This window comes from Rhipicephalus sanguineus, chromosome 1 (genome assembly GCF_013339695.2).
Source record: "Rhipicephalus sanguineus isolate Rsan-2018 chromosome 1, BIME_Rsan_1.4, whole genome shotgun sequence".
Classification (NCBI taxonomy): domain Eukaryota; kingdom Metazoa; phylum Arthropoda; class Arachnida; order Ixodida; family Ixodidae; genus Rhipicephalus; species Rhipicephalus sanguineus.
Window position 1 is genome coordinate 263756529 of NC_051176.1, and position 13421 is coordinate 263769949.

The following is a 13421-nucleotide window of genomic DNA, read 5'->3' on the forward strand; positions in this document are numbered from 1 at the left end:
AAGGTAACGTCTGCGTCTGGGATATGACGGTGACCGCTGGACATAAGATGATAACGTAGAGTTCGAAGGCGGCAAGCACAAGTTTGTGGAAACGTTCCGTTGCAGATGAACACGACGATGATAGGATGATGATGATGATAGTCCCTATGAATGACACAAACCACGGAGGAAGCACAAACCCACAACTAGGTCGGTATAACTAAATAAAAAAAATAAGTATATAGATGAAAAAATATGAAAGAAACCTATCCAAGTCACTTTACGATATGTTGGCTACAGCTTGCTAATGTTGGCTTACTGTTACCTATCACTGAATATTGTTCGGTTACTTTGAGTTAGTGTTGGCATAATGTTGACTTGTGTGGGCTACCATTTGATAATGGTTCAAATAATGGTGGTTAAATGCAGAAATCTTCAATCATGTGAGTGATTAAACGCCCCATAGGCTCCATGTATCAACATCCGGACACTCCAATAGCCGAAATCGCGGAGATCTGCTGTTTGTGGCGCCATCTCTAGGCGGGAAAAACAAGCTAATGAATGACATTTTTATTTGTTTCGGTGGATAAGCTCGCAAGTGATGCCGCATTGATAAAGCGATATATGTGTTTATGCTTGCGGCTTACATCTTGCAGACGATACTGCGGCCATGGGACTCTTCGACCTTTCTTGAAAGCACTCCTTATTCTGGCCGCGGCAACTCGCGAAATGACAGCGAAAACACCAGCGATCTTGGCGATTCGGTGTGTTTTCTTTCATTGGTCCTAGGCGGTGCGTCGGTCTGCTATCCGCCGCAAATTCGCTCATGGGCTTGTCTGGGTTTCAGAACGCAGTTTCGCAACTGGTATGACCGAAGAGCTCTGGTTAACCGCGGCTAGTTACGGCTAATGCTCATATTGACTGGTGAAGGCTAATTGCTAACGTGGACTTAATGTCGACGAGTGTTCGCTAATGCATGCTTATTTTGGCTAGTGGTGGCTAATGTTGGCAAACCAACTGCTGCTTGTTGGCTACCACTGGATTGCGTTGGCCGACTAACATTTATTGTTGCATGATTTTGGCTATTGTTGACTTATGTTGGCTAAAGTCGTGTAGTGCTCTATCCGCTCTTACAAAAATGTGATAAATATTACATTGGCACTTCCATGACTGCCATTTACAGTCTAGCGTTGCTCGACCCCTCAGTTTTGAATAATCCTCGTGTGCATATATATAAGGAATGAAGAAAGAAACTACGACTTTCGTCGGTTTGGCACTGTATATTTGCACTGAAAATATACAGTGCCAAACCAACGAAAGTCGTAGTTTCTTTCTTCATTCCTTATTCTATCGGGGTCCGCATGATTCTTTTCCTACTATATATATATATATATATATATATATATATATATATATATATATATATATATATATATATATATATATATATATATATATATATATATATATATATATGTGATCTGGCGTGTTTTTACGGAAACCCGCAACGATGTACTTGTTACTTTGACAAAGTCGAAACGTTAGTGAAAATATACAGTGCCAATCTATATCTATACTGGTGAAACAAAAAAAATAGCACGTCGACTGTTTTTCTATTATTACTGCTAAGGTTTACTATGAGCCAGCTCTTTGCACGTGTCACTTCAGCTTGGCACAGTATACCTTAGACCATGCAATGCATAACGTTCGCGTGTGCTCGAAAGCCCGACTTACCGAGTCCGGCCCGGCACGCAGCCTCAAGCCCGGGCCCGGCCCAGGCCCGCGGCTTCAAGCCCGGGCCCGGCTCGGGCCCGCACTTTCACGCCCGAGCCGAGCCCGGGCCCGCCGAAAAACGCTTCAAACGGCCCGGCCCGGCCCGGCCCGGGCCCGTGCAGTGCTCTACTCGAAACTGCTTCGGAAAAACACATGTCGGGTCAACGTCAATTGTGGTTCCAGTGTTGACTGTCCGATTTTACAACAAAGTTATAAACATTACATGTATACTCTCATGACTCCTGCTCGACACCGTAAGAATACGCCAACAACCGCTACTTATGATATCAAGATCGTCACAGCGCAGCATGCTGTTGGTTTCGATAAAAGTGACGCCTGTGCCGGAAAGACGTACCGTGAGTGCCGACGTTACTTCCGACAAGCCTGCTAAGCCCTCGATATCCTCACAATGTAGTCGATGTGCCTGTAAGCCCTAGATATTCCCACAAGTACTTAATGTAAACAAAAACGTTGATCCACCTTGCAATGCTTAGTTCCAAGCAAAAAAAAAAAAAAATGCTGCGTCGCCAGCTGCTCCGTGACTGCTTCACACGACATCAGTTCCCATAATGCGTGGGATCTGCCGGAATTATTTTAAATGAGCGCTATTTAAAATATATTCATCGCGTTCAGAGGCACCACGATACTCTATTTAGGCTTCTTGACACCAGTGTTTTATTTATAGCAACAAGTGAAAAAAGTTATAACGTTCGTGTCAGTGCTTCCTTAATCAGGACGACAGTGCGCTTCCCGAATATAAGCTTATCACCGAAATTAGACGCTATTCAATAATTATCACAGAAAAGTAAGCCCACAAAACGGAGCAGGTGCGCTTGATCGCGACAACAGTCATGCCCTTGCCGCGTAGTTAAATTTTCAGCCTACGATCCTCTCATGAGGTGATAACCTCGATTACGCAGTGTTCGGACGCTCAAGTGCAGTATCGCGAGAAGTTGCTTGAATGTATCAGCAATCTGAACGCGGGCTCCCAAAAAGTAGCTATCGCGTCTCCGCAGTGTTTGAGAGGAATAGCCCATCGCGATTCCACAGGCGAGACGGGATTCAGCTACATTTAGACAGATCGGCACTGCGCGTGGGACATTTCGAAGGTCTTTGTAACCAGCGAGGAGCATGCTGGCGCCCAAGCGGCGCACCCCGGGCCTCCTAGACGACGGGTTGTGCTCTATACTACCGATCCTGAAGCACATCAGGATCACTGTGTCCGGGTGCGGCAGCGAACACGACGGGTGCTCTAGCCACTTCTCCTTCGCCTTGACGAGTTCCGGCAACGTGCGCGGGTAGTTCCGCTAAGATGGTGGGCACGTTGGGGCAGAAGTGGTGAGCCTCCGTCCTCCTCGAAGCCGGGTTGTTCTCCAAGGAATCCGGGGAGTCGATGCTGAAGCACATGAGGATTACGTCTGTGTCCGTATGCGACAGCGAACATGACGGTTCCTCTAGCCACTCCTGCTTCTCCCTGGCGAGGTCCAGCAACGTGCGCGGGTCGTTCCGAAGATCCTTCTCCCTCCCCGCTGAGATGGTGGGCACGTTGGGGCAGAAGTGGTGAGCCTCCGTCCTCCTCGAAGCCGGGTTGCTCTCCAACGAATCCGGGGAGCCGATGCTGAAGCACATGAGGATTACGTCTGTGTCCGCGTGCGACAGCGAACACGACGGTTCCTCTAGCCACTCCTGCTTCTCCCTGGCGAGGTCCAGCAACGTGCGCGGGTCGCTCCGAAGGTCCTTCTCCCTCCCCGCTGAGATGGTGGGCACGTTGGGGCAGAAGTGGTGAGCCTCCGTCCTCCTCGAAGCCGGGTTGCTCTCCAAGGAATCCGGGGAGTCGATGCTGAAGCACATGAGGATTACGTCTGTGTCCGCGTGCGACAGCGAACACGACGGTTCCTCTAGCCACTCCTGCTTCGCCTTGGCGAGTTCCAGCAACGGGCGCGGGTCAATCCGCAGGTCCTTCTCCCTCCCCGCTGAGATGGTGGGCACGTTGGGGCAGAAGTGGTGAGCCTCCGTCCTCCTCGAAGCCGGGTTGCTCTCTAACGAATCAGGGGAGTCGATGCTGAAGCACATGAGGATTACGTCTGTGTCCGCGTGCGACAGCGAACACGACGGTTCCTCTAGCCACTCCTGCTTCTCCCTGGCGAGGTCCAGCAACGTGCGCGGGTCGCTCCGAAGGTCCTTCTCCCTCCCCGCTGAGATGGTGGGCACGTTGGGGCAGAAGTGGTGAGCCTCCGTCCTCCTCGAAGCCGGGTTGGTCTCCAAGGAATCCGGGGAGTCGATGCTGGAGCACATGAGGATTACGTCTGTGTCCGCGTGCGACAGCGAGCACGACGGTTCCTCTAGCCACTCCTGCTTCGCCTTGGCGAGTACCAGCAACGGGCGCGGGTCAATCCGCAGGTCCTTCTCCCTCCCCGCTGAGATGGTGGGCACGTTGGGGCAGAAGTGGTGAGCCTCCTCGAAGCCGGGTTGTTCTCCAAGGAATCTGGGGAGTCGATGCTGAAGCACATGAGGATCACGTCTGTTGTCCGGGTGCGACAGCGAACGTGACAGGTCCTCTAGCCACTCCTCCTTCGCCTTGGCGAATTTCGGCAACGTGCGCGGGTCGTTCCGAAGGTCCTTCTTCCTCCCCGCTGAGATGGTGGGCACGTTGGGGCAGAAGTGGTGAGCCTCCGTCCTTCTCGAAGCCGTGTTCTCCAAGGAATCCGGGGAGTCGATGCTGAAGCACATGAGGATCACGTCTGTATCCGGGTGCGACAGCGAACATGACGGTTCCTTTAGCCACTCCTGCTTCGCCTTGGCGAGTTCCGGCAACTTGCGCGGGCCGTTCCGAAGGTCCGTCTCCCTCCCCGCTGATATGGGCCCGTTGGGGCGGAAGTGGCGATCCTCTGTGCGCGGGTCGTTCCGAAGGTCCTTCTCCCTCCCCGCTGAGATAGTGAGCACGTTGGGGCAGAAGTGGTGAGCCTCCGTCCTTCTTGAAGCCGGATTGTTCTCCAAGGTATACGGGGAGTCGATGCTGAAGCACATGAGGATCACGTCTGTGTTCGTGTGCAACAGCGAACATGACGGTTTCTCTAGCCACTCCTGCTTCGCCTTGGCGAGTCCCGGCAACGTGCACGGGTCGTTCCAAAGGTCCTTCTCCCTCCCCGCTGAGATGGTGGGCACGTTGGGGAAGAAATGGTGAGCCTCCGTCCTCCTCGACGCCGGGTATTTCTCCAAGCAGACCGGGGAGTTGATGGTGAAGCACATCAAGGTAACGTCTGCGTCTGGGATATGACGGTGACCGCTGGACATAAGATGATAACGTAGAGTTCGAAGGCGGCAAGCACAAGTTTGTGGAAACGTTCCGTTGCAGATGAACACGACGATGATAGGATGATGATGATGATAGTCCCTATGAATGACACAAACCACGGAGGAAGCACAAACCCACAACTAGGTCGGTATAACTAAATAAAAAAAATAAGTATATAGATGAAAAAATATGAAAGAAACCTATCCAAGTCACTTTACGATATGTTGGCTACAGCTTGCTAATGTTGGCTTACTGTTACCTATCACTGAATATTGTTCGGTTACTTTGAGTTAGTGTTGGCATAATGTTGACTTGTGTGGGCTACCATTTGATAATGGTTCAAATAATGGTGGTTAAATGCAGAAATCTTCAATCATGTGAGTGATTAAACGCCCCATAGGCTCCATGTATCAACATCCGGACACTCCAATAGCCGAAATCGCGGAGATCTGCTGTTTGTGGCGCCATCTCTAGGCGGGAAAAACAAGCTAATGAATGACATTTTTATTTGTTTCGGTGGATAAGCTCGCAAGTGATGCCGCATTGATAAAGCGATATATGTGTTTATGCTTGCGGCTTACATCTTGCAGACGATACTGCGGCCATGGGACTCTTCGACCTTTCTTGAAAGCACTCCTTATTCTGGCCGCGGCAACTCGCGAAATGACAGCGAAAACACCAGCGATCTTGGCGATTCGGTGTGTTTTCTTTCATTGGTCCTAGGCGGTGCGTCGGTCTGCTATCCGCCGCAAATTCGCTCATGGGCTTGTCTGGGTTTCAGAACGCAGTTTCGCAACTGGTATGACCGAAGAGCTCTGGTTAACCGCGGCTAGTTACGGCTAATGCTCATATTGACTGGTGAAGGCTAATTGCTAACGTGGACTTAATGTCGACGAGTGTTCGCTAATGCATGCTTATTTTGGCTAGTGGTGGCTAATGTTGGCAAACCAACTGCTGCTTGTTGGCTACCACTGGATTGCGTTGGCCGACTAACATTTATTGTTGCATGATTTTGGCTATTGTTGACTTATGTTGGCTAAAGTCGTGTAGTGCTCTATCCGCTCTTACAAAAATGTGATAAATATTACATTGGCACTTCCATGACTGCCATTTACAGTCTAGCGTTGCTCGACCCCTCAGTTTTGAATAATCCTCGTGTGCATATATATAAGGAATGAAGAAAGAAACTACGACTTTCGTTGGTTTGGCACTGTATATTTGCACTGAAAATATACAGTGCCAAACCAACGAAAGTCGTAGTTTCTTTCTTCATTCCTTATTCTATCGGGGTCCGCATGATTATTTTCCTACTATATATATATATATATATATATATATATATATATATATATATATATATATATATATATATATATATATATATATATATATATATATATATATATATATATATATATATATATATATATATATGTGATCTGGCGTGTTTTTACGGAAACCCGCAACGATGTACTTGTTACTTTGACAAAGTCGAAACGTTAGTGAAAATATACAGTGCCAATCTATATCTATACTGGTGAAACAAAAAAAATAGCACGTCAACTGTTTTTCTATTATTACTGCTAAGGTTTACTATGAGCCAGCTCTTTGCACGTGTCACTTCAGCTTGGCACAGTATACCTTAGACCATGCAATGCATAACGTTCGCGTGTGCTCGAAAGCCCGACTTACCGAGTCCGGCCCGGCACGCAGCCTCAAGCCCGGGCCCGGCCCAGGCCCGCGGCTTCAAGCCCGGGCCCGGCTCGGGCCCGCACTTTCACGCCCGAGCCGAGCCCGGGCCCGCCGAAAAACGCTTCAAACGGCCCGGCCCGGCCCGGCCCGGGCCCGTGCAGTGCTCTACTCGAAACTGCTTCGGAAAAACACATGTCGGGTCAACGTCAATTGTGGTTCCAGTGTTGACTGTCCGATTTTACAACAAAGTTATAAACATTACATGTATACTCTCATGACTCCTGCTCGACACCGTAAGAATACGCCAACAACCGCTACTTATGATATCAAGATCGTCACAGCGCAGCATGCTGTTGGTTTCGATAAAAGTGACGCCTGTGCCGGAAAGACGTACCGTGAGTGCCGACGTTACTTCCGACAAGCCTGCTAAGCCCTCGATATCCTCACAATGTAGTCGATGTGCCTGTAAGCCCTAGATATTCCCACAAGTACTTAATGTAAACAAAAACGTTGATCCACCTTGCAATGCTTAGTTCCAAGCAAAAAAAAAAAAAATGCTGCGTCGCCAGCTGCTCCGTGACTGCTTCACACGACATCAGTTCCCATAATGCGTGGGATCTGCCGGAATTATTTTAAATGAGCGCTATTTAAAATATATTCATCGCGTTCAGAGGCACCACGATACTCTATTTAGGCTTCTTGACACCAGTGTTTTATTTATAGCAACAAGTGAAAAAAGTTATAACGTTCGTGTCAGTGCTTCCTTAATCAGGACGACAGTGCGCTTCCCGAATATAAGCTTATCACCGAAATTAGACGCTATTCAATAATTATCACAGAAAAGTAAGCCCACAAAACGGAGCAGGTGCGCTTGATCGCGACAACAGTCATGCCCTTGCCGCGTAGTTAAATTTTCAGCCTACGATCCTCTCATGAGGTGATAACCTCGATTACGCAGTGTTCGGACGCTCAAGTGCAGTATCGCGAGAAGTTGCTTGAATGTATCAGCAATCTGAACGCGGGCTCCCAAAAAGTAGCTATCGCGTCTCCGCAGTGTTTGAGAGGAATAGCCCATCGCGATTCCACAGGCGAGACGGGATTCAGCTACATTTAGACAGATCGGCACTGCGCGTGGGACATTTCGAAGGTCTTTGTAACCAGCGAGGAGCATGCTGGCGCCCAAGCGGCGCACCCCGGGCCTCCTAGAAAACGGGTTGTGCTCTATACTACCGATCCTGAAGCACATCAGGATCACTGTGTCCTGGTGCGACAGCGAACACGACGGGTCCTCTAGCCACTTCTCCTTCGCCTTGACGAGTTCCGGCAACGTGCGCGGGTAGTTCCGCTAAGATGGTAGGCACGTTGGGGCAGAAGTGGTGAGCCTCCGTCCTCCTCGAAGCCGGGTTGTTCTCCAAGGAATCCGGGGAGTCGATGCTGAAGCACATGAGGATTACGTCTGTGTCCGCGTGCGACAGCGAACACGACGGTTCCTCTAGCCACTCCTGCTTCGCCTTGGCGAGTTCCAACAACGTGCGCGGGTCGTTCCGAAGGTCCTTCTCCCTCCCCGCTGAGATGGTGGGCACGTTGGGACAGAAGTGGTGAGCCTCCGTCCTCCTTGAAGCCGGATTGTTCTCCAAGGAATCCGGGGAGTCGATGCTGAAGCACATGAGGATCACGTCTGTGCCCGTGTGCGACAGCGAACACGACGGTTCCTCTAGCCACTCCTGCTTCTCCCTGGCGAGGTCCATCAACGTGCGCGGGTTGCTCCGAAGGTCCTTCTCCCTCCCCGCTGAGATGGTGGGCACGTTGGGGCAGAAGTGGTGAGCCTCCTCGAAGCCGGGTTGTTCCCCAAGGAATCTGGGGAGTCGATGCTGAAGCACATGAGGATCACGTCTGTTGTCCGGGTGCGACAGCGAACGTGACAGGTCCTCTAGCCACTCCTCCTTCGCCTTGGCGAATTTCGGCAACGTGCGCGGGTCGTTCCGAAGGTCCTTCTCCCTCCCCGCTGAGATGGTGGGCACGTTGGGGCAGAAGTGGTAAGCCTCCGTCCTTCTCGAAGCCGTGTTCTCCAAGGAATCCGGGGAGTCGATGCTGAAGCACATGAGGATCACGTCTGTATCCGGGTGCGACAGCGAACACGACGGTTCCTTTAGCCACTCCTGCTTCGCCTTGGCGAGTTCCGGCAACTTGCGCGGGCCGTTCCGAAGGTCCGTCTCCCTCCCCGCTGATAATATGGGCCCGTTGGGGCGGAAGTGGCGATCCTCTGTGCGCGGGTCGTTCCGAAGGTCCTTCTCCCTCCCTGCTGAGATGGTGAGCACGTTGGGGCAGAAGTGGTGAGCCTCCGTCCTTCTTGAAGCCAGATTGTTCTCCAAGGAATACGGGGAGTCGATGCTGAAGCACATGAGGATCACGTCTGTGTTCGTGTGCAACAGCGAACATGACGGTTCCTCTAGCCACTCCTGCTTCGCCTTGGCGAGTCCCGGCAACGTGCACGGGTCGTTCCAAAGGTCCTTCTCCCTCCCCGCTGAGATGGTGGGCACGTTGGGGAAGAAATGGTGAGCCTCCGTCCTCCTCGACGCCGGGTATTTCTCCAAGCAGACCGGGGAGTTGATGGTGAAGCACATCAAGGTAACGTCTGCGTCTGGGATATGACGGTGACCGCTAGACATAAGATGATAACGTAGAGTTCGAAGGCGGCAAGCACAAGTCCGTGGAAACGTTCCATTGCAGATGAAGACGACGATGATAGGATGATGATGATGATACTCCCTATGAATGACACAAACCACGGAGGAAGCACAAACCCACAACTAGGTCGGTATAACTAAATAAAAAAAATAAGTATATAGATGAAAAAATATGAAAGAAACCTATGCAAGTCACTTTACGATATGTTGGCTACAGCTTGCTAATGTTGGCTTACTGTTGCCTATCACTGAATATTGTTCGGTTACTTTGAGTTAGTGTTGGCATAATGTTGACTTGTGTGGGCTACCATTTGATAATGGCTCATATAATGGTGGTTAAATGCAGAAATCTTCAATCATGTGAGTGATTAAACGCCCCATAGGCTCCATGTATCAACATCCGGACACTCCAATAGCCGAAATCGCGGAGATCTGCTGTTTGTGGCGCCATCTCTAGGCGGGAAAAACAAGCTAATGAATGGCATTTTTATTTGTTTCGATGGATAAGCTCGCAAGTGATGCCGCATTGATAAAGCGATATATGTGTTTATGCTTGCGGCTTACATCTTGCAGACGATACTGCGGCCATAGGACTCTTCGACCTTTCTTGAAAGCACTCCTTATTCTGGCCGCGGCAACTCGCGAAATGACAGCGAAAACACCAGCGATCTTGGCGATTCGGTGTGTTTTCTTTCATTGGTCCTAGGCGGTGCGTCGGTCTGCTATCCGCCGCAAATTCGCTCATGGGCTTGTCTGGGTTTCAGAACGCAGTTTCGCAACTGGTATGACCGAAGAACTCTGGTTAAGCGCGGCTAGTTACGGCTAATGCTCATATTGACTGGTGAAGGCTAATTGCTAACGTGGACTTAATGTCGACCAGTGTTCGCTAATGCATGCTTATTTTGGCTAGTGGTGGCTAAGGTTGGCAAACCAACTGCTGCTTGTTGGCTACCACTGGATTGCGTTGGCCGACTGACATTTATTGTTGCATGATTTTGGCTATTGTTGACTTATGTTGGCTAAAGTCGTGTAGTGCTCTATCCGCTCTTACAAAAATGTGATAAATATTACATTGGCACTTCCATGACTGCCATTTACAGTCTAGCGTTGCTCGACCCCTGAGTTTTGAATAATCCTCGTGTGCATATATATAAGGAATGAAGAAAGAAACTACGACTTTCGTTGGTTTGGCACTGTATATTTTCACTGAAAAGTGAAAATAGACAGTGCCAAACCAACGAAAGTCGTAGTTTCTTTCTTCATTCCTTATTCTATCGGGGTCCGCATGGTTCTTTTCCTACTATATATATATATATATATATATATATATATATATATATATATATATATATATATATATATATATATATATATATATATATTGCAACAGGCGGGTTCTTCTAAAGAGGTTCGGCACGGCGCCTTGCACAAGGGTCACAAATGCGAGACAGCATCAGCACAGAAAACAGACCGAGCGCGCAACACACGAACGTCATCGTCTTCACTCTCGCTGGCACAGAGCGGGCGCCGATGCGCACCGGTACAATCTCTCCTCGCACAAAAAGGAGCCAACCTGGCGACCTAGGGAGAAGATGCTACAGGCGGGTCGTAGCAGGGTTTGAGCCGCCCCACGTGAACTGTTTCGCGGCCGCGGCAGCGATGATCGGCCGTTGAGTCGACTGGCTCGACGACGTAGTTCACGGGAGATGTCTGCTCCAAGACGCGGTAAGGGCCTTGGTACCTTGACAAGAGTTTGGTGGAGAGGCCTGGAGTTGTGGACGGGACCCAGAGCCAAACCAGCGCTCCCGGGGAGTAATGGGCACTAGACGCAGCAGCGTCATGGCGTGATTTCTGGCGACACTGGTCTTGCGCAGTAAACGAACGAGCCAGTTGACGGCATTCTTCTGCGTAAGCAGCAGCTTCAGAAATGGGTTTGGCTTCAGAAATGTCCGGTTGGTAGGGCAGAATGGTGTCCATGGAGCATGAAGGTTCACGTCCGTACAGGAGAAAGAAGGGAGAGAAGCCGGTGGTAGTTTGGGCCGAAGAGTTATAAGCATATGTGACGAAAGGAAGTACTCGGTCCCAGTTGGTATGATCGTCCGACGCGTACATCGCAAGCATGTCGGCAAGGGTACGATTGAAGCGTTCCGTCATGCCGTTAGTTTGGGGATGGTATGCGGAAGCGGTGCGGTGTACAATGTGGCATTCTTTTAGAAGGGCCTCAATTGCGTTTGAGAGGAAGACGCGGCCACGGTCGCTTAGCAATTCACGTGGTGCACCATGTCGCAGAATGAGGTGACGAAGAAGGAACCAGGCGACATCTTTCGCGGTGGCAGCTGGTAGCGCAGATGTTTCGGCGTACCGTGTGAGGTGGTCTATGGCGACTATGATCCAGCGGTTGCCGTCAGGAGTGTTCGGGAGTGGGCCGAAAAGATCGATTCCGACGCGGTCGAATGGTCGGGCAGGGCAGGGCAATGGTTGTAGAGGACCAGTGGTGCTGCGAGTAGGTAGCTTACGGCGTTGACACGCAGGGCATGACTGAACATACCGGCGAACGTATCGATACATGCCTCGCCAGTTGTACCTCAGGCGCAGACGGGAGTACGTCTTGAATGTGCCAGCATGACCGCATTGGGGGTCGTCGTGGAAGGCGCTGCAAATGTCCGTACGCAAATGACGAGGAATAACGAGGAGCCACCTGCGGCCATCGGTTAGGTAATTGCGACGATACAGCAAGCCTTCACGAACGGCGAAGTGTTGAGCTTGACGACGAAGGGTGCGTGAAACGGAGGCAGGGGGATGGTAAGACAAAATGTCAAGAAGGGAAGCGATCCAATGATCTTTGCGCTGTTCGGCCGGCATGTCGGTGATGGTCAGAGATGACGAATCACATGTAGAAGCTGATGAGCAGGGAGTGTCAGAAGGCAATGGCGATCGAGATAGGGCGTCAGCGTCCGAATGTTTTCGCCCGGAGCGATAAATGACACGTATGTCATACTCTTGTAGGCGTAAAGCCCACCGAGCGAGGCGTCCAGTCGGGTCTTTCAGGGACGACAGCCAGCATAAGGCATGGTGGTCGGCGACAATGTCAAACTGACGCCCGTAAAGGTAGGTGCGAAATTTACCGATTGCCCAAACAATTGCCAGACACTCCTTTTCTGTTACGGAGTAATTTGACTCTGCCTTTGTGAGGGTACGGCTGGCATATGCTACAACATACTCGCCAAAGCCGTGTTTGCGTTGGGCGAGGACAGCGCCAAGTCCGACGCCACTAGCGTCCGTGTGTATTTCTGTAGGCGCGTTGGGATCGTAGTGACGCAGGATTGGTGGGGACGTGAGAAGTCGGCGGAGCGTCGTAAATGACTCATCACAATCGGTATTCCATGCCGAGAGGTCGGTGCTGCCGGCGAGAAGCTGCGTCAAGGGGGAAATAATGGAGGCGAAATTGCGTATGAAGCGCCGAAAATATGAAGACAAGCCGATGAAGCTTCGGAGCTCCTTTAGAGTGCTGGGCTTGGGGTATTCGGCAACCGCTCGAAGTTTGGCAGGATCTGGTGAAATACCGTCTTTCGAGACGACGTGGCCTAGAATGGTAAGCTGAGGGGCGCCAAAATGACATTTCTTTAAGTTTAACTGCAAGCCAGCAGTAGTGAGGCACTCGAGAACTTGTTCAAGGCGAGCGATATGAGATGGAAAATCTGCAGAAAAGACCACTATATCGTCTAAATAGCATAGACAGGTCTGTCATTTGAGTCCTCTGAGAATAGTGTCCATCATCCTCTCGAAGGTTGCAGGCGCGTTGCAAAGCCCGAAAGGCATTACATTAAATTCGTATAAACCGTCAGGGGTGACAAAAGCTGTTTTTGGACGGTCGGCTTCAGCCATCGGCACTTGCCAGTAGCCCGAACGCAGATTCAGAGAAGAAAAATATTCGGCTCCTTGAAGGCAATCCAGGGCGTCGTCGATTCGTGGTAGGGGATAAACATCCTTTCTCG